The sequence below is a fragment of the Camelus bactrianus genome, chromosome 1 (assembly GCF_048773025.1).
Source record: "Camelus bactrianus isolate YW-2024 breed Bactrian camel chromosome 1, ASM4877302v1, whole genome shotgun sequence".
Taxonomy (NCBI): Eukaryota; Metazoa; Chordata; class Mammalia; order Artiodactyla; family Camelidae; genus Camelus; species Camelus bactrianus.
This window is the reverse complement of record NC_133539.1, coordinates 83,333,960-83,355,153: the sequence shown is the minus strand read 5'-3', so window position 1 is coordinate 83,355,153 and position 21,194 is coordinate 83,333,960. Positions and strand designations below refer to the sequence as shown.

At 39.8% G+C, this 21,194-nt stretch overlaps 1 long non-coding RNA gene across 10 annotated transcripts in view; it reads left to right on the top strand.

Moving 5' to 3' along the window:
- Nucleotides 1-21,194, top strand: part of LOC105066678 (uncharacterized) — a 522,292-nt gene that overhangs the window by 466,923 nt on the left and 34,175 nt on the right. The gene's annotated exons all lie outside the window — the stretch shown is intronic.

Here is a 21,194-nt window from a genome sequence, read left to right as displayed (position 1 = left end):
TATTTTACAGGACTTTGCTTTTTGTGCAAGTTATTTTAAATCCTCTTTTTTGAAACAGACAGGGTATAAATAATGAATAAATCAATCAATGAAGCAAGTTAAACTTCTTTTGAAATTTTGAAGCCTGATTGAATTGTCAAAAAGAATGATAGCTCTTGTAATACTCCTAGTAATTGCACTTTGATAAAATTATAACTGTCCAACATCATATTGCCAATACATATTATGCATATAAATATTACACGGAATATTCTTTAAATGTTAACATATGTATCAGTGTTAAAAATAAGTAGCATTTACATGGAGAAAGAAGCTGCTTTTTATAAGCTGCCTATAATATAGGCATGAACCAAAAAACATTTCATTCGTTTCTCTTTAGTCCTCACAATGGAGGAGTAAGGAGGGGAGAAGGAATAACTGTTTAGAAGGTAGAAAGTGTAATGATATAAGTCTTTCCACCCCTATTAATGATGAAGAACACGGGCTTTAGAGTTACCAAACCAACCTGCACGGGAACCCCAGCCCTGCTACTTTGTGACTGTGTAATCCATCGACAGGTTACTTTACTTAAGCCTCAATTTCTTTATATCCAGAGCGGGGCTAATAATACCTGCCTCATACAAGCTTGACTCTGTGTTTGGCTGAATATATTCATGAGATGTTGTTTTGCAGAGTGTAATTTTCTAAGTCTTACTATCCATCCTAATTTAAATGGATGATCTTGAGATTCTGGAAGAGAATAAAACTTGGGACACCTATATGAAACAAGCTAGCTGAATACGGAATAGCTCAAGTAGGAGAGCAGGTTAAAAACTCAGATGATGCGGGGCACATAAGCAGTTCGGAACATTGTGTGCAGCCCACCGATTGCAGTGAGGACCTGGGGAGTTGTAACCTGGGAAACTGTAGATGCTGTTGCTGTTCTGTGAAGTGCTATGGCACTGGCGGGCTCTCCGAGCTCCCATTCCACTTCACGCACGTGGCCATAAAGAGCAGCGCGTGTTACCCTCATCAGAGCAGTACCTGCATCCCAAAATAATATTTTAATGACCTCTCTGGTCTGCATTTGGGGAGATCATTTTAGAGTTTTGTCTTCTACTAGGTTAAGTCATCCTCCCAGTCAGATCCCTGCATTTGGGGAAATCTCTTTCACAGTGTCCTTCCTAGAGAGTATTTTATCTAATTCAGAATGCCCAGAGGGAACCTTTGATCCAAAATGTAAGGTCAGGAACCAAATTCAGAATCAGTGTGTCTGTGGTGGAGGGAGAAGCCTGCACGTGTTCAGGAGGATGGACAGGGACAGGCTGTGGAAAAGGTGGTTTCCTTCCTTCCTGCCTCAGTCTGGTTGTTGATGTTTTTAGGTCCCATCACCTTTAGCAAAGACAGATTTTTGTCACCAAACATAGGAGCTGAACCCTATGTTGCACGGAAAGTTTCTAGGTACTTTTCCCTTTCTATTGATACCCATATCTAGTGGCATTTGCAATGGTCTTATTTAACTTTTCCCATTGCTCAGGTGACAGAACACCATATCAGGATGTAAATAAGGGAGCATTTTTGGTATTTAACACTAAGTCAGCCCTTCCTTCTTCCCCCTTCCCTACCAGGGACCCACCATTTCTATTGACAGCCCAGAATATTCTGTGATAGGACAGGGAGGGAAATAGTGGATTATGTCCTTCACTTCAACAAGACCCTGTTCTAAGAATTCTGTACACCTTAAGTTGAGGTTATATAGATTACAAAGTACAGATTAATAGCCAAGCAGCCAAATTAAAATGCACTAAAGACCTAATGTCACCTTAAAACCTCACCATAGAAAGAAGAGTTCTGAGTAGCTACTTTGGTAAACAAATCTATAAAAGTTCAATTTTTATTGCTTGTAAGAAGTTGATAGGCATGCAAATATCTAAAATTAAGCAAGGCTAGAGGAAAAATAAATTCAGTTTTCAAAAATGATTAAAGTCTAGAAGCGAATTTGCCATCACGGAGTAATTTGCTAAACTGAAGCAAGAGTTACTTTGGATTGAATTTGTTGCATAGCTCATGCATGAAATGATCTGTTGCTTGTTCTTGTGAAGTTGTTTTCACACTAAGAAACAGCAGAGGGGGAAAATGTATTCTGTCTAAGGCGCTGTAAAAATATTGAAAGCTCTGACTGAGGTTTTTGGTAGAGGTATCTGACTACAACTTGTCATTTACACTTTATGGGGCAATAATTGTTAAGCCAAAAAAAAAAAAAAAAAAAACGCAGAAGCTTAACTTTCAGAACGATTTATTAATGTAGACTGGGTTCAGACACCCAATTCAGGCACCTTGAGACTGTCACTCATGTGATTACACTGCCATCGTGTGGTTTTAAAGATCCTTTTCCATTAAAAAAAAAATCAAAAGGAATGATCTCTTACTTACAAAAAGGAAATTATAATAATCTGAGTGTCGTCTCTGCTTTTCTTGCTGGTGGTTCTCCATGGACGATAGTCCATGGATTACCCCAGGTAGAACAGGGGGATGGCAACGTGGGGGTGGCAGGCTACGTAAGATGCTAATAATTCTGTAAAATTCCTCAGGGATTCGGCTCCTGCCCAGCAAATGCCATCAGGACTTTTGCTAGGATATACCACCTTTATTGACCTTTTCTGCATGACTCTGGCATTTATGATGTATGTTCAGAGAAATCTGAAAAATTCCCTATAGATATCAATCGGTACATAGATCTCAAACCAAGTTCCCCAAAACAGCAACGTCAGTATCCCTGGAGAACTTGGTAGAAATTCAGATTCTTCAGCTCCATCCTGTACAGAATCAGAAACTCCGGAGGTGGGGTCCAGAAATCTGTGTTTTTAATAGGCTCTCCAGGTGATTCTGACATTTGCTGAAGTTTGAGAACCACTGCTATCGACAGTTGTGCCTTTTGCGGGGTGGATTAACATGTGTATCCCCAGATAGAGCTAAATTTGGCAACACTTGATCCTGGGCCCTGAAAAATTCCAAAGGAAGATGGAAGAGAAGGGCCCCAGGGCTTCCTGTGAATATAGCCGCCCAGCACCTGAAGCCCCCCTGGGAAAGAAGAGCAGAGCATCTGTCAGGTCCCCATTCTCTTCAGCTGGGATGTCAACTCTTCTCTTTAACTCCGCCTGGGGAAGATGCTACCATCAGGAGCAAATCTTTCAGTCTTTGGGGATTATTGGAGCATCCTGGAGTAAATGTCTAGTATGAGTAGATATTACATATAAGGCCACTTTCTCAGACATTAAAAATACAGTTTTAAGAAGGGAAGCTAAAAATGTGAAGGCATCTCAGGTTCTAAGAAATGCTAAGGAATACTGGGATGGCATGAAGAGTCCCTGCCATGTCACACAGGCCTCCCGGCTCCTCGGGGGCCGCGCAGGAAGGCTGGGTCTGCGCTGCCAGGACTTCTGATCATTTCAAGAAAAGCCAGAAATCAGAATTTTTATGTGCAATATTCCAATTTGTAAGTGTGAGTACCATTTTAAGTGCAAGTCAGATTAGAAAAATCAAAACATATTTACCTGTTTGATTCAGTCTGCTGACTTCCCAGATTGTAATCTCTGGGATGCACAGTTAAGGAAAATTGTGGATGTCAGCCTCAAGACACATTCATGGCCATGTTCACATCTTATACGTAAGTGATTTGTGACCATGTGATTTTATCTCTGTATGTGTAAGTACACATCTACGAAGCAAGGAAATCCCATGTCTCAACACATGAGGGAAATACTCTGTTCAGCAATGAAGTAGCTTCAAACTGAATAAAGATCAGTAATCTGAAAGATACAGGAATTCAAGAAGTGCATGCTTTGAGAAGAAAACAAATGATATTTCTACTAATGTGAGGTATGCTTTTACAGCATTTTTAAATTTTATAAATTTCACAGCACTTAAAAAGTAATGCAGATTTAGGAATGACTTGTAGTGTGACTTTTTCTTAGGGACATATAAAATACTTCAAAAATATCAAGCACGTGAATAAATTTAGGAGCTCACTCACTTGGAGCAAAAGCCATGCTTTTATTTTATATATATATATGTATATATATATTATTCCTGGCTCTTAAAGGAGCACTTCATAAATAGCTACTGAATTAACAGACGTTTAAGCATTGGTCCAGGTGTTACCAAGTGAATTTGCTTTACCAGGCATGCTCTCCCTGGCTTGACCCTCACTGTGGTCACTGCATCCAAGATTCAGAGAATGCTGCCTTACTTATTTCACTGCAACTTGTAGACTTTCTGAAAGACTTTAAGAATAAAACCAGCTTTAGATAGACTCTGTTTTTCTCTGTAGTTTTTTTCCCAAACAGTAAAATTCCAGCAGCTCCACTGCTGACCTTATCTTTCAGATTGTCTGATGGAAGGGCTAGTTCTGGGTGGGTTACAGTATTCACTCCAAACTGAAGATCACTCTAGTCACTGGAGGCCGATGCCTGGATACAGTCCTACCCTTGTGTACAACAACAGACTCTCTCGGGGAGCTAGTTCTTCAGATGTGTTGCCAGGTTTAATGAAGATTCCCTAACCGAAGTACCACAGTGCCCCATAATGCACCATTGTGCTTAGGATTCTGACCATGGGAATCCTTTACTTTTCCTCCTCGTGGACTTTGGGTTTCAAGACTATCTCATAGAGTAAAATGTGTATTTTCTCGGGAGGGATGAGAACAAGATGTTTCCCTCATCCCCTCAGCAAATATTATTGGGAATTTGTCATTGGAAGTGGAGGAAGCCAGATGGAGATGTTAAAGACTTCTACACGATTCCTGCCCAGGGGAAACCCAGAAACCAGGAACCAAAAAAATCACTGCACAGCAGTATAATTAAGGTGGAAAAAATGCTTGCAAGTCACTGAGAAAAAGACAATCAAAATCTGCCCCAAAGACTCTAGAATGCTTGCACAAGTAGTTAATATTTGAACTGGGTCTAGCAAGATGAATAGGCTCTTACCTGGTGAAGGAGGAGGAGACACAATGTGAAGAAATGCTGGATGTTTCTTGTGACTAGAGTGTTTGTCAACCATTGGCTCTTTGAAGCATAGCACAGTCACAGTGCCCCTGTAATGAATCCAATAGTTATTCTTTGCAGGCAGGAACAAATGAATGGAAGAATGTTTTGTATGTTTGCAGGGTGGCGTGAGTAGTGGAAGAAATAAGACTAAAAACATTGGTTAGGGACAGAGACCGTGGAGGCAACAACACTAAAGAATCTAAATTGTATTCCGTAGATTAATGTCATTTCTTGCATTAGGATCTACTTAAATCACGATCTATTGAGGTGCTTTTTCATAACACAGATTCCCGTTCATCTCATCACAGATCAACTGGATAGGAATCTCTCAAGACTGAACGAAGAACTTTTTTTGCATTCTGTGAAAACTGCTGCTGGGAGCAATGTCCAATTCTTAAAACATTATTTTTAAGCTTTCTAGATTGCTCAACATTTTACGAGAACTCCTCAAAGGCTATGGAAATTCTCCCTAGAAAAATATATATGCACATTCATTTTTGCTAATAATTCCAGAGAGATTATGAAACCGCTGAGATTAGCTCATGGACTCAAGTTAATAACCGCTGAAACTAAGCTGGCTAACAGCTAATGCAGAAGAAGTCAGAGGAGAATCATCATCACTAGGAGTTAGAGTGAGGGAGGGCTTTCAGAGGAAGTTAAAGGGTACAAACAAACTGCTCCTCCTGAACAATTTTGTCTAAGACCAACCTCATTTCATTCTGTCCGTGTTTACCATAAAAGAGACATGCTCACACTTAAAAAAGACAAGAATTTATCTTGGGGGCCAGGGAGCTTCTTGGTCATTTCCATCCTAAGTAAACCATTTTACGAAAAATTGGAATGTTTCAAAAGGAAAAAAATAAAAGGTCTTCACTGAGCATTTAGAAACTGTTGTTTTGCCCTGTTTCAAATAACAGATGAAGTTGTTGGCATTCTAGAAAGTATATGAGCTAACTGTGTATGTACTTAACGCTTCACATATTTAGATTGTATCTAAAAATCTTGGTCTCTCTCTGATAATCTAGCCTTTGGGAACCACAGTACGGTTCTATTTCCTCCGAAACTGAGAGCTGTATCTGCAAATAACAACTAAAATGGTCTATTACTGGAGATATGTCACATGGAACAAGATAAAGTCTATGAAAACAGTCCTTTAGAAAAGTCATGGCTGAACTCTAATGACCTAGATTATTTAATGCAAACATTGTGTGCAATTTTGGAGATTTAGGGCAGTTCTCCCTACTGTCAACTAAAACAAGCCTGCCTGTGTAAAACCAACGTGGAAACAGCTCAGAGGCCCAACTTGCTAGTCTTTGTACCTGGAACAGAATCACTGAACTTCATCCAAACTCAGAGCAGAGTTAGTAAAGCGGGTGACAGAGGGATTGCGGTGAGCTGTGCTTTCTGAAGTGCGGAGCATTGTACAGAGTCAAGGACTTAACAGTGTATTCAGCTAACAGCATGTGACTTTATTTTGTAAGCTTTTAACTTGTTTGTTTTATGAGGGAGAGGTAATTAGGTTTCTTCATTGATTTCCGCTTGGAGTTGGTACTGGGGTTTGAACCCCTGACCTCTTGGGTGCTGAGCGTGCGCGCTCCCACTTGAGCTATACCCTTCCCCTTATTTTGTAAGCTTTTAATCACTGATTCACCGAGAACATCCTACTGTGCTGCTTAACCTGCAGCTTGTTTCTTTTCAGTCAACATTATTTTGGAAGTTAGTTTGTTAGTTATGAGTTGACTGAGTCTGTTTCTTTTAAGTGCTTAAAAGGCTACTGTTGTATGAACACGCCACAACTTTGTCCTCCACTCTCCTAAAGGGAGACCTGTTGATTGTTTGTGGTTGTTCACCATTACCAACAGCGTTTCAGCAAACACCCCTGTGCGTGTCTCCTGACGTGCAGGCAGCAGGGTTTCTTTAGGGTTTGTCCTGAGTGTGCATTTTCTGAGTCACGGGCTGTTCCATCTGCAACTTTGTGTGGTGATGCCAGGCTGCTCCCCAGGGCAGGTGTCCCAGTTACGCGAGAGCTGGAGTTATGTTCCTTTGTTGTCCAACTTGTGTCAGACTTCTAAAGGAAACGTTTTTATTTGCATTTCTCTGATTACTGCTGAAGTCTGGCAGGTCTTTCTGCATTGTCTCTTCAATGTGGTCTTCCGTGAATTGTTGCTTAATGTCCGATGCCCATTCTTCTGTGGGCCAAGCGCTGATCCCGGCTCCTGGGATATACCCATGAACAAAGCAAAGAGCTCTGCCCCCTTAGAGCTTGTATTCTAGCAAGAAGAAAACCAATAATGAATAATAAACATAAAAACAAGTGTATTTTGTTGAAGAATAAGACAATAAGTGCTGCTGGAAAAAAGACAAAGTAAAACAGGTAAAGTAAAGGAGATTGGGAGTGCCGGGTAGGCAAACCAGTTTAGGGTCGTAAAGAGTCGTCAAGGGAGACCTCCTGGTGAAGGCAGGGTTTGAGTCAGTTGGGAGAATTAAGGAAGAGGCCAATGTGCCAGAAATGGAGAGACAATTAGGAAAATCAGAAAAGTAGAGGTGTTACCGAGTCCAAACTCGTTCTGCTCGCCGCACGACAGGCCAATAAATTGGGAAGCAAGGTGTTGGGGCAAGGAATAATGAGAAGATGGCAGACTAACGTCCTGGAGAACCATCTTCCCCGAGGCAGAATTCAGGCTCTAAAGAGAGGACGGGGTGTGGTTGCTTGTTGCAAACTTCTTGGTGCCAGAATCCTTTGTTCAAGCTGTCCACGTAAGTCAGGTCATGATGTTCCTATAAACCTCCAACAGGTCAAATGTTATTCTCTGTTCTGCAACTTTTTAATCTATATATAAATGGGAAAGTGTTATACCCTTAAAGGTCAGAGCCTTGAAAATGAGCTATCCTGTATATTTCAGGCTGTAGGCAACATTCTTTTCAAAAGAACCAGCCAAGGAAACAGAGCACAGGGTTAAAGCCAAAGGAACAGATCTAATATGGAGTCAGATTTGTTCTTCCCTATTGCAGAAGGAAAGGATTGTTATGTAGGGCCATGTGGGCCACTGGAAAACTTTGGCTTCTGGTTGAATATTATGGTTCCGCTCAAAGTTTCTGCACAGAGGAGTGACATGACCTGGCATGTTATACAAGGAACCCTCACATGAAAGTCTCAAATGCTTACATACTAGAGTTTCTGCATAGTGAGGAACTTGGCTAAATCTTCCCTTCCTATCGGAACAATTTGACTAAAGATCAGCTAAGACTGGGAAAGGCTGAAGTGGATTGCTCCTTGTGCCTGAATGAACAGCTGAGGTTTAGGACTTGGGTAAGCAGTGGGTGAGTTCCCACTGTGACTGTACACTTTTCCTTCTGGTGGCTCTGGGCTGTTGCCTTTGACCTCTGTTCCTTAGCTTACCCATTTGTTACTCAGGAGTAAAGTTACTCACTGCTATTTTTGCCTTCCCTCTGCCAAGCTCTGGGCCAGCTGTTGTTAAAATATTATCTCTGGCAATGCAACGTGTGGTCAGGATTGTCATCTTCATTGTCACCTTCACAGACCTAGGATAGAAGCCAAATCTGGCCAATTCCAAGTCGCTTATTGCTTCATTACACTGTGCTGCCTACTGTGTGTGGCTGGCAGTTAGAGGATTCCTCTCAACTAGATGGTAGTGAGGATTAAAACAAGATGAATAATGCATAAGATTAAGATTTTTTAAAGAAATAATTATTTTAATTTCTGTAACTTCTGAAGTATTCAGCTTCTATCTCCTTTGAAGCTGGCATATAACAAGAGCTACTTTTCTCTTTTCCTATTTGTTTTGATACTTGAAATAAATACATGGAATGAATTTTGGATCTTCAAAAAGCTTTATCCTAGTTCTTTGGAAAAGGAGAAATTTCACTCTAATGTGCTAATCTGATATGCTAATGTGTTACCAAAACCCAGTTTAAGTGACTAGTTCAAAGTGTTCTAACAGATTTAAAATTTTGAAAGAAAAATAATTTTTACCCCAGTAGATTGTGAGTAACGAATAATGTCTTATTTCCTTCCACCTGAGTGAGAACACTCCATGGGCTGACAAATCTGTTCTCAAAATGTATTTGTGAATTTTTGTGCTTCAGGTGATGGAATACACATTGTCCCAGCCCCAGATGGGTTGTATCCATTTGCAATTGAAGGCAGAAATTTATGTCTCCAATTCAAGATGGTTCAAAGACAGCGTTAACCAAAGATGCTCACGTTATTTTTTCCATAACCATGCAGAAGCCCTGTAAGAGTTTTCTTTTTTTTTTTTTTTCCTAAGCCTAGAAGTCTATGGTAATACATATTGCCTTTAGGCACACTTTATTTTTAAACAAACTTCAGAATAGACAGGTCAGAATAAATAATTTCAATGTTAGATCGTAATAAATTGCTAGGCATATCATCAGTTACTACAAATAAATGTTCGTGTCTGAAACAGGGAACGCTGGGTGGATGTGAACTCAACTACCCAGTCATTAAGCAGTGACATGAAACAGGACTGTTCACTGCCAGGTTTACCTTCCAGCTTTGTCTGCAAGAATTCGTTCAAGTTCACCTCAGTTGGGCAGACTTGGAATCTGGAGATTAAGATGATATGCATGTATGTGACTGTGTCCAGTTGGAATAACATTTTCTTCTTGCAGATCATTTTTTTTTATTAACAAAAACAAAAACAAAAGCCAAACAAAGCAGACAAAACAAAGTTTGTCTAAAATTATATCAGATTATCTACTTTGGAAAATTGACCTCTATAAATTCATATCTTAAAAATAAAGAGATCAGAAGATCAAAATGATGTCCCAATACATTTCCCCTCAGGATAGACACAACTAGAGAAAGAAAGCAATTGGCAACCTTTATTACTTGTCTAGAAAAAATTTTTGCCTCTTCAGGGGAAATTAACCCTATTTGCTAGGCTGTTCTAACCAAATTTCCCTTTGTCACACTGGAAATTTAACTGGTAATATTAGTGAGCTGCTCTTGCTTGATAACATTTCTGCCTAAGTATTTAAAAGGTAAGGTTCCTATGCCAAGTGGTCTGATTATGACTTTCTTTGCAAGGGCAGAAACACTAGTTTACTTGTTCAAAATGGTAAAGAGTTAAGATCAGAGTTCATAACATGAACTTACCCCATGACGCTGCCTCTCCCTTTCACTTGCTGAAAACAGGCTTATGTGAAGTGAATTCTGAAACCGAATCCGCTGAATACACTCAGCATTTGGTATCAGATTTGTACTGTGACATTCAAACTCCTGCCATGGCTGTTGCAATGTAAATAGGAAATTCTAAATGTGTTTTGAATTGCCCCTTGGGGAGTTTTGCCCTGAGAGACGGTACATTTCCAAGGTAGCCAATACTTAACGTGGAGCGAGCCCAGTGGTCGGGCTGGAGACGGTTCTGCTTCAGAGCACCAGTTGACAGGAAACTCTGCACGCCTTCAACCGGACCGAGGGAATTTGGCGGTTGACGTAGCCATACATAGTTTTGAAATAGTTTCTCCTGTTAGAAATGTTTTAGATTAGCCCGTAAAAATAAGCGCCTTCATTATTCACATACAGCGATTCAGTTTTGAGGTGACAGCTGCCTACATAGATCCTACTTGAGAGACCCGCATACGCAGCGACTGGTTTTTAATTAGCAACAAACTTTGTAATTATTAGAAGTCAGCCTTTCCTGTACTTAAAGTATCTATGATAGCAAATACACAGGTGGCAGACGGGCTCCGACCTTTCCCGTGAAACGCAACTGATCAGGTGGGTACTGCTGTGTTGCCCATAGAAAATGCATCATCAATTCAAATTGTATTAGGATGTTTCCAAGACTTGGAAAGCAGAAATTAAATTCAAGGGCACTAAGTTTACATATATATATATATATATATAGTTTTGATGTTACCTGATATAAATTCTAGTTGATTCTACCCATAAATAAAGTCAGATGTTGAGGTTTCTTTGGAATGTGGGATTCAGTAAGAGAAGTGCATTGCTCAAGTTCTCCACTAGAGGGCCACAGCTCCCACCTCCCTTGTGTGTCTGGGCCAGGGATCAAAAAAAGGTAAATACTTTTATGTTCTTATTTTCCCACCAAACTCATTATTTTTATACTTGTATATATTCTAAGTGATGGTACAGAAGTGTATAGAGTGAAAAGCTTCCCTGCCAATTTCCCCCTCCCAGTCCACTGCACAGTTTTCTTTAAACAGAAATGTAATTGTACCAAACATTAATTATATGTCTTGCGTATCTGTTTTATTCACTAAATTATGAATTGTAGGAATATTTTCCTGTCAGTTCATACAGATCTACATTTTCTTCCATATGGTTTCAGAATATTCTACTGTATGACCCTAAATTGATTTGTTTAACAAAACCCCTATAGATAGACATTTAGATTGTTTTTAGTATTTTTGTATTAAAAAAAAATACTGCAGTGAACATTGTTTCATTTATTTCTTTGCATGGATATGAGAGTTTCTCTGAGTGTTAAATTTCCTAGCTGCATAATAGCAAGGCTTATTTATTTAAAACTTTAATAAATTTTGCAAAGTGTGTCTATCTCAAAACAAAACAAACAAACAAAACAAAACAAAACAAAACAACAAGCTGTGATTTAGTGATTTAAACTCACACTATGTGTGAAAGTGCCCTTCAGCCCTAACCCTGGCAAACACTGGGTATGCTAAACTAATCTTTGCCAGTCTGTTAAAAGGAAAAATAGTATCTTGGCAGTATTCTTTAAAATGTCTAGGTCTATGATAACTAACTACAACTAATAAATTAAATTGAAAATTGAAAAAAAAATTGTGAAATTTTGCTTTACAGATTTTATGGGAAGATGGAGGTAAGATGACCAGTTGTTAATGGTTGCAGAAAAAAACATCAGCGGGCAAACTGACCTGGCTTCCATAAACTAGCGATAATAAAGCCAGTGCGAGATCTAAATAAATATTTAAAAATTTCCATGACACTTTTAAATCACTTGAAGAAAATTATTAGAAAAATTCTGTAAAGGAAGGTAGGTGGATATTATTGTTTTTAGCATCCAGATGAGACTTTGAACAGTGTTGTTTTCACTTCACTATTATGATTTTCAGTATAAAGAACTTGAATATGTGAATTTTACTTCACCTTCTGAGCCTGTTTCTCGCTTTCTCCTTAGAGACTGCCGTTCACAGCTTGCCCATTCTTTTCTCTCCATTCTAAACTACAGCACCCACCCTTTCCTCTCAGTTTTGAGCAAAGAACAAAATGCCCAGAATTGAAATGTCAAGTATTTTTTCCTAACAAATATTTTTATTACGAGGTTAAATATATACCGAAGTAGCAGGTTAAAAATAATTATAACAAAAGTTGGCAAGTTTGTTGTACCAGTTTTGTTCATTTTCCTGGGACAGAAACCCAATTCCTTTTGTGATAGCCATTTATATCCCACTGGACCCAAAAATATCCCATCAAGGGACAAGCCCACCCTGGAAAATTGCAAAGTTCGTCTGCTTCCCTCCCCACCCCCCTCCCCTGTCTCAACCATGTTGCCCCCATTTGGGCACCTTTCCTCCCTCCACCCTCCCCCTCGCTGAGTTTAGCTTTATCCCAGTGATCTGCACTGGAAGGGAGCTATCTCCGCTTCACTGTCAGTGGACTATGTCTTCCAGGGTGTGGAGAGTACATATAAATAACATTCAGAGACTCAAAGGAGAGCTTCTCTTAAGGGGATAATTTAGGGACTAGAGAGCAGGAGGTATGTGTTTCAGCGCAGAATATGTCCGAGATGGTTTCTATGCTTACTTTTTTGGAGCATCTCTGGGTCTTTGTAAATGCAGAATTCCAGATGTAGAATAATAGAATGGTAAGGAGCCACTAGATGCACTGGGGTAGGCTTATTTCTTTCAACTTAATAGTTTGCTTTAGTGTGTGTGTGTGTGTGTGTGTGTGTGTGTGTGTGGTTTGCTTTTGGTCACATATAGTTCAAGCTTTAGAACAGAAGATTTTAAAACACATTCTAGCCTTCTTGGGTGTAGGAATTTTGTTAGATTCTGACCGATGCTAATTGAGGATATAGCCCTCTCCTTCCCAGCCACTTCTCCAACCAGATGAAAATCAGTGTGACTTAAGTATCTCATTAATTTCTTATTTTGAGGTCTCTAAATTTTTAGGTTGTTCTATGCAAGTTCCATTTTTAGTAATTAACTGTATATTTGAAATAAAAGAGATCAAATGGGGGCAGATTTGTTACTATTAGCTGCCAACTTATGAACTTGAAAAATATGGCATTGCTCAAAAAGGAAAATACATATGAATAAGGCAAAGTGAGTTAGTTATATACATGGGTATGGGTTTTGTTTGTGAGAAATGAGTTATGTATATGGGACGAATTCAATGAATTCCTGAGTGTGAATGTTATTGTAAAAAATAATAATTTAATAAAAATTTATTTATACAAACCAGAAAGGAAAAAGATTTGTGTAGATAAACTTGAATTTGTTTCTGCCTTGTGCTGTAACTTTCTGTATTGAAAATGTGATTTTTGATTATAAAGCTCCAACTCTGCAGTAATTTCCTATCAGTTGTATAAAATAACCTTTGGACTTAATATTTTAAATTGTTGTATATTTTCTGTAACAGATATTGTACATAAAATTCTCCATGTTCTGTGTTAGAGAAGTAATGAATAATTTGACAGGGGATCAAAAATGGTTTTCAATATGATTGGGGAAACTATTTTTAAAACATTAAGAAGTTTCTCAGTGGTTGGAAAGTTTATGTCCAGAAGCCTAGAAACAGGGTTGGTTCATTTGCCAGGCACTGGAGTGGTACACAGAAACAGGAACAGTATTTTAGAGAGGAGAGGACAGGAGAGGAGAAGTGGAAGGAAGGAAGGAAGGTAAAGCTGATTTGTTATTTCCAATTTTCAGCTTGATCAGACGGAGTTCTGGGGGTCGAATTGTCACCAGGTGTGTTACACTGTCAGTCCATCTCTAAGCTCTCCCGACCGCTCCCTGGCTGGTTTGGAGCCAAAGGCAGCAATGGAGGTGGCCTGAGCAGTTCCACCCCACACCTTGTACAGAGGGGCATCTCACATGCACCTTTTTTTCTCCAATAGTTTCCTGCGCTTTAAAATGGGTAAAATTCTGGTTAATGAACATATACCCAAATATAGGTGTTTTTTACACTCTGTTCTCATGTTGACTTGCGACTACTTTAAAAATATTGTCATTTAATTGCTATTTGGGGAAAGAGGCTGTATATTTCCAATCCTTTGAAGGTGAGAGAAGCTCAACTCCATAGCATGAACACAACTGATCAGCTCAATTCATTCAAATGGAAAAAAAATCAGACCAGTTAATGCAGGCAAAATAACGAGGTGCATAACTGAGCTTTTCACGTTTCAGCCAACACTTTTGACAGCAGGTTGGTGAAGTCGCACAGTAGGAGGCACATGAATGCATTCATATTCTTAGGTATACCTGTGCCTTGCCGGTGTCCTTAGGTGCACACACGCATCGTTAGCATCCTCAGGTGCACGTGTATGTCACTTTCTATTAAGTTGCATTGTCCAGAGACCCAAAGAAATGTTCATATGTTTCTAAATAACTAGCTTGCGCCAATGTTAAAAACCTTCGGATTTCACAAGCACTTGCACTTTGGCAAACTCTTAAAAGGAGAAATGTCTCTAGTGTTTCTGGGATATATCATCTTTTGTTGAAAACGCTGAATTACAGAGCATTTTGGGAAGAACCTCTGAAGAGCTTATTTGCTGTTTGTGTGGAAAAGGGCTTTTTTTTCTAGACCAATTGTCAAAAAAGATTTTGTTTTGTGAAATCAGTACATTTAGGGAGATATCAAGAGCAACGATGCTGAATCATCACACGCTTCTGGCCGGGTCGAGAGAGTTGTCTCTCCTCCCAGACCTAAAGCAGAAAGTAAACAATGCCTGCAGCCTTCTGAAACATTTGGATTAGTGTTGTCTCATCAGTATTAGACATTTTTCAACATTTAATTTTAATTTCGTTTGGTTTTTAAAACTGGACTTTATAAGTATTTTTTAAAAACATATAGGCATTTTAGTTTTTGCCTCTAGTTTCCAGTTCAAACTTACTGGAAAAAGTAGAGCTGGTGTCATATACCAAAAACAATAATGATCTGTTATTATTTAAACTTCCAAGTCTTTCTTTTCCTCAATTGTGGATCCACACTGCCTCAATTCAGGTCAACCAGCATTTAATAAAATTGCAGTTTAACTCGTGACATGATGAGATTTAACATGCTCGTAAAATTCTTACTTGATGCTCATGTTTGGCCTGGCCTTAGCGCTCGCCTAACCTTGCTGCAGCCCTCCTTCACTTACCAAAATTTATCTTCTCTGGAACAAATATTTTCCCATCTCCTCGTAGCAGCCTTTTTACTCTCTCTCCTCTACCCTTACCTTGCTCTAAATCCTGCAAGTAAGCTGATTAAAACAATATATTCTAACTTGGTTTGCTGGTAGGAAGGAAATTAAGACAACATCATGCATGCTACTGGGTAGTTCCTCTCGTGTCTCGTTCATGCTCCTAGAAAAACTTTACTCCCAAGGACTCTGCAGTTAGCAAGCTCTCAGAATGACCCTATTTATTCATCAAACTATTTGAAATCATGGCAAAGTTTGTTCCTCCATATTTTATTAAACTCAATTAAGTAATGGAATCTTTTGTCATCAGTCTCAACTTCATCTTCCATGGAAAACCCACTGCCCTTTACAGTTCATGAGATGCCAACCATTCATTTCTTTGTGGTGTTGAAGGTAATTTGATTTATGTCTTGCTCTAGTTAAGATGCCCGTGTCTTCAAGCATTTTTGACTTGGAGTTAGAGGCTGAGGTCAAGTTAACAATGGTAATCTGTCTCTCTGTAAGCAAACAATGAATCACCATTTAGATTTTAAGACTATGGTAAGCTTTGACTTGGCAGCTTGGTTCAAAGGTTGTCAGCAAAATGTATGAAAGCGGCCTGCATCTGGGACCTCTGATCATTGGATGTCAAGGATTTCCTAACAAGGCCACCAATATAGTTGTGAATAATTGGTAAGAAGAAGGAGTGGTTAAAGAAACATTAGTCCCGTGCCTTATTTAGACTGGATTGATTTGATCTAGACTTAATAACAGTAAAAGCTCTTCTAGTCATTCCCAAGGCGCAAATGAAAATGCTTTCAGATTATTAAGAAAGAATGTGACATATTGAGGACAGTATGTAAGGAAAGAGCGGTAAAATGAAGTTGTTCATTTCAGTCCCTTACTTTGGAACAAGAAAACTGCCATTAGGAAGGGAAAAAGCTTCATGGAGATTTGCAGTATTTTATTACTGATTGAGTTGAGTTTGTTTTGGAGCATTAGCAGCTACAGTAGCTGAAGTTGAGATGAACAGTTCATAAAAGTTAACGGCCAGTATCTTTCAAGTATCTTCTTGTTCTTATCTTTAAGGAATTCACACAAAGGGGTGACTTTGAAAGAGTGAAAACTCTGAGATCTAGTCAAATTTGAGTTTTTCCTAAATAAGTTCTGTGTCTGTCCCATAGTAAGCATTGAACTGATATTTGCAAATTGAACGAGTGAAACTTAAGTGGATGTTTGTGAGTGAATATTTATATGTCTGTAAAATATTGGCATTAAGAAAAGGCATTTGCTTTCACAAGCCATGGCCTAAAAGCAATGATTTTATGATTTGAACTGACGAGAAGCTGCTTATTCTACAATCTTTGATATTATTGCATTATGCAAAATAACATTGCTTCCTTTGTGTTTCTGTTTTTGATGCTTCAGTTTTCCATAGCGATAAAGGGGGAATAATATTCAGGGTAGACATCTGTTTGCCAGGTGAGGGTTTGAGCTGATCACTAATACAGATGTTTCATTAGTGTACATGAACATCATTTGTTGACTTTCATTGACCTTAATATTGATATGAAGAAAATTTGGGGGGAAGGGATAAATCAGGAGTTAGGGATTTATAGATGCTAACTACTATATATAAAATTGATAAGTATTAAGGTCTTAATGTATAGCACAGGGAACTAACTATATGCAATACCTTGTAATGGCCTATATAAAAAAGAATATGAAAATGAATATATATGTGTAACTGAATCACTGTGCTGTACACTAGAAATGAACATAACATTGTAAATTGACTATACTTCAATTAAAAAATTCACTAAGTATTCATTTTACATGCATACCAAAAATTAACACACTAGGATAATAGTCAAAGAGCAATTGCCTCTCTTCTAGTAGCAAATCTGAAAAAAGAAAATAATTACTATTGCTCATGCCGCTCCTGGATTCTATAAACTTTATCGTGGCTATACGTTGAGGGGAGTATTCCCCCACTTGAGTAGAAGCAGAAACTCTCCAGTATTTGGGATTCCAGGGCCTCTCGCCTACTACGTAAGCACCCCTATACCTGGTCTGCCCTCTTTGTCTAATCACCATATTGCTCTTCATCCAAACTGTGAGTTCAGAGCAGATACTACTGAAAACTTCTGCTACCATTTCCAAGTAGGATTCTTGCATCCAGCGTGATTGGTGCTATCCACTAACTCGGTGGACTGGACATGGGTCTCCTTCCTTCTATACATTACTCCTGTCCTTTTAATTCTATGGATCTTGAGGAGAGCAGTGATTAGTGACATAGCATGTCAAACTTAGTATCTAATTGTTGTCATCGAGAAGCAGAAAATGATAGGACCTAATTTTACGGATCAGTTACTGTGGTTTTGAATGTAATATAGCCAACTTATCACATGCCCATACTGGTGTAGAACGTGCCAGATTGCCATCACTGTAGGTGCTTTACTGATCACTTTCATAATAAAAAGTGTTTGAAATGTAAAACTAAATAGGGCTATAGAAATGACAAAAACCAATATGGCCCTCAGAGAGGCGACTTTCCCAGAGTCGCATGGGTAAGAATTGATAACTCCCAGTGGTCATGCTGGGTCTCCTCTCACCGTACTGTCCTGGTTCTGTGAAGTGAGGCGGGAACATGGATCTTAGGTCCTTTCTTAAGGGCCCCTAAACCAACAGGGTATGTCCACATCCCCCTGCTGGTGTAGCGACTCCTGGGAAGAGACATAACGTCACGTTGAGGAAAACGGTACTGAGCCATCAGTGCTGACCCAGGCTGTGCAAGCTTGGGCAAACGACTTCACGTGCGTTGCCTTAGTTCCTTCTGTAAAATGAAAAGAATAATAGACGCTCCCTCACGGATGGCTGTGGTCATGAAATGAAATAATACAGGGAGAGGGCTTACAACAGATCTGGCACACAGTGTCAGCTGTTTAATCACGAGATTTTCCTCAGGTTTCCGAGACATTCATTTCTCAAAACCTGCTATGTGGTCGTTCTTACCTTGTTTCATTTCTGCAAACTCTTTTCTCCTTCCGCTTGAGTTCCTGCATTCTGAACACCTGCTGGAGATCAGAGTCTCCTGACCACAATTTTAACTGTATAACTTATTTTCACCTTTTGGGGGCTGAATAAAACACACGAAAAGATTGAAACATAGGTGTGAATGAATTAACCCTTGGTTTTCAGAAGGGATATATTTCTTCTGTGGGTGTTAATATAATCCATCTGTATTAAGTTGAAATGTTAAAGTTCCAGAGTTTTCACTTGTTGATTGGCTTTTATCTGGAGCACTGATGAAGAAGACATGGTGTTGCTAGGTATTCATCAGTACTGTCCACACATCTGGAGAATGGCAGCCACCAAGTTCCACCAAAGGGGCAACAGGTCATTACCAGTGCCCCAGTGAGATACTATGCCGACCACGGCATATAAGGCACCCACTGCAAAAAGGAACACTGCCACTTTGACTTCAACCCTGAAACACTCCAAACATCGCCTTCAGGAGTGTGCTGTGTATGAGCACGTGCTCAGAAAGCGAGCCTGGAAGCAATGAGCCAGGTGGAACTTGCTTGCAGGACCTTTCCCAGCTCCACGGTTTTAGGCTCTTTTCTCTTTTCTGATCCACATGCTGCTCTCCGATCCTGGAACCGCTGGATTATCCAGGCTTTGCAGCTCTTGCAATGCCCCTGCTCTGTCAGCCTGCCCTCTGCAGCCAGTGCTCTGACTGCCAAGGTAAACTGAAAAGGCTTATTATCAAAACCTAACAACGGCTGTGTGCTGATTCCGGTTTGTTTATTTGCTGTGGCCTTCTGAAGTCGGTGTCGATGTTTCCTCACTCATCTGTACCTGGTACACGAGCATATTAGGCCATGTTGGAAGAGAGTTGCCATGTGGCAAAAACAAATGATGAAACAGACAGTGAAAGAAAGATTTAGGCACAGAGAGAGCATTTCCTCGAATCTCTTACACAGTCATCCGGTCCTAGTCACTCCACCTCAGGAATAATCTCTGGGCTCGACCCCTCATCTCCATCTTTGTCCAGATCCCCCGTTCAAGGTTCTGACTCTCGCTGTGATGCCTGCAGTGCCCCTCCCCACTGGGCGCTCGTCCTCCAATCTGAAATGCACACTCCTCAATCTGATGACAACGTTCCTATGGCAACCTGTGAGAACCAGATTAAGCCTCCAGTCTGATATTTAAAAAGCGTCACTTTTAAGAGCCAGCACAAGTCTTCAACATCACACTAGTTCCTAAACCCTGTCCTCTGGCCATGAAGCAAATGTATGTATCACTCTCCCTAAAAGACTTGACTCATTCATTCTCTGTCTTCTGACTGATGAATTTCTACCCTTCTAGACCCAGTTCTAATGCTGCCTCTCTGAAAACACCCTGATTCCCTCCTGACAGGGTTAATTGGTCTTTTCTTTTAGATTCCTTAGCCTTTTTTAAAAATTGTCTCTATTCGTAGCACTTGTCAGAATGTTCTGTCTCAACTTTTCACATGTCTCCCTGAATCAGTCTCTTGGATTCTGGAAAACAGATACTGTTCTTCCTCAATTTCATATGATCAGCACCAAGCACAGGCCCCTGTGAATAATGTAAATGGTGAATAATTGTGTAATAAGCAAATGAACGCATAAATGCGCCATACCAGGAGCCAGGGTTCTGCTTCTGTGTCGGAGCACCTTTGCACTCAGTGGTGCATATTGGACTGGGGGAGCATTCCCTCCTTCCCTTTGTCTTTCCTTCACCAAATGTTCATTGATCACCTTCTGTGTTCTAAGTTCTATGTGAGGTAGCAAGCACATCAAAAATAATAAAATACTGCCCCTTTCCTAGAGGTGCTCTCAATTTTTATATGAAGGAAAAACAATAAAGTAATAATGCAGTTTGGGTACCAATAGGTTAACGGGAACCCTCTTCATGTTTATAACTGGACTGTGGAGATGTCTCCTTCTCCCTGAGGACCAGAGTTTGAATGAGCCTTGAGAGCACATGATCACCTCCATTTTGTGCACAAGGTCTTGACTGCACCTCCTCCCAGAGTCTCAGTGGCCCCTGGAGAGTGGTGTCTGGTGTGGAGAATGAAAGGGTCATTTATCTAAGGGTCAGACCCCACGGGTTCTGGTTTTAGCTCTGCTGCTAAGTAGCTACGACTTTGGGTGGACAATTCAATCTACTGGACATCTTATCTGTAAACTGAGGGTGTTGGGCTATACTCTAGATCAATGGTTCTCAACCAGGAGTTCATCATAGGATTTTTAAAATACATATATTCAATCCCTACCAAAGATTCACTGAATTAAAATTAAATCTCCCAAGCTAAGGCCAGGCCATGTATAGTTAGCGAAAAAAAAAAACCAAAAAACAAAACACCACACAAAACCAAAAACCAAAACCAAAACAAACAAAACAAACTTGCTGGTGGTTCTGAGAGGCTCTGACTGAGCTGGATCTGCCCTTGATGATATCTTGGTGTCTGAGGTCTCTGGGCCTCTGTCTGGCAGGTCCCCACCCTGACTGGGACAGGGAGTCTCTAGGCCCACACTAGTCTTTCTCCCTTAATAGGCTGTGAGAACCAGAGACATTGTTTCAAGAAACAATCAGATCAGTAGCTGACATCATAGGTCTTCCTGAAAGAGAGGAAAGAGATGCAGAACACAGATAAGACAAAAAAAAAAAAAAAAAAATCCCCAAATGCTTGTGGGATGCTGGTAATCACAGCCAGCACCCCAGCCATCTGCAGCGTCTTGAACTTTAAGATGGACCTAGTCATTCT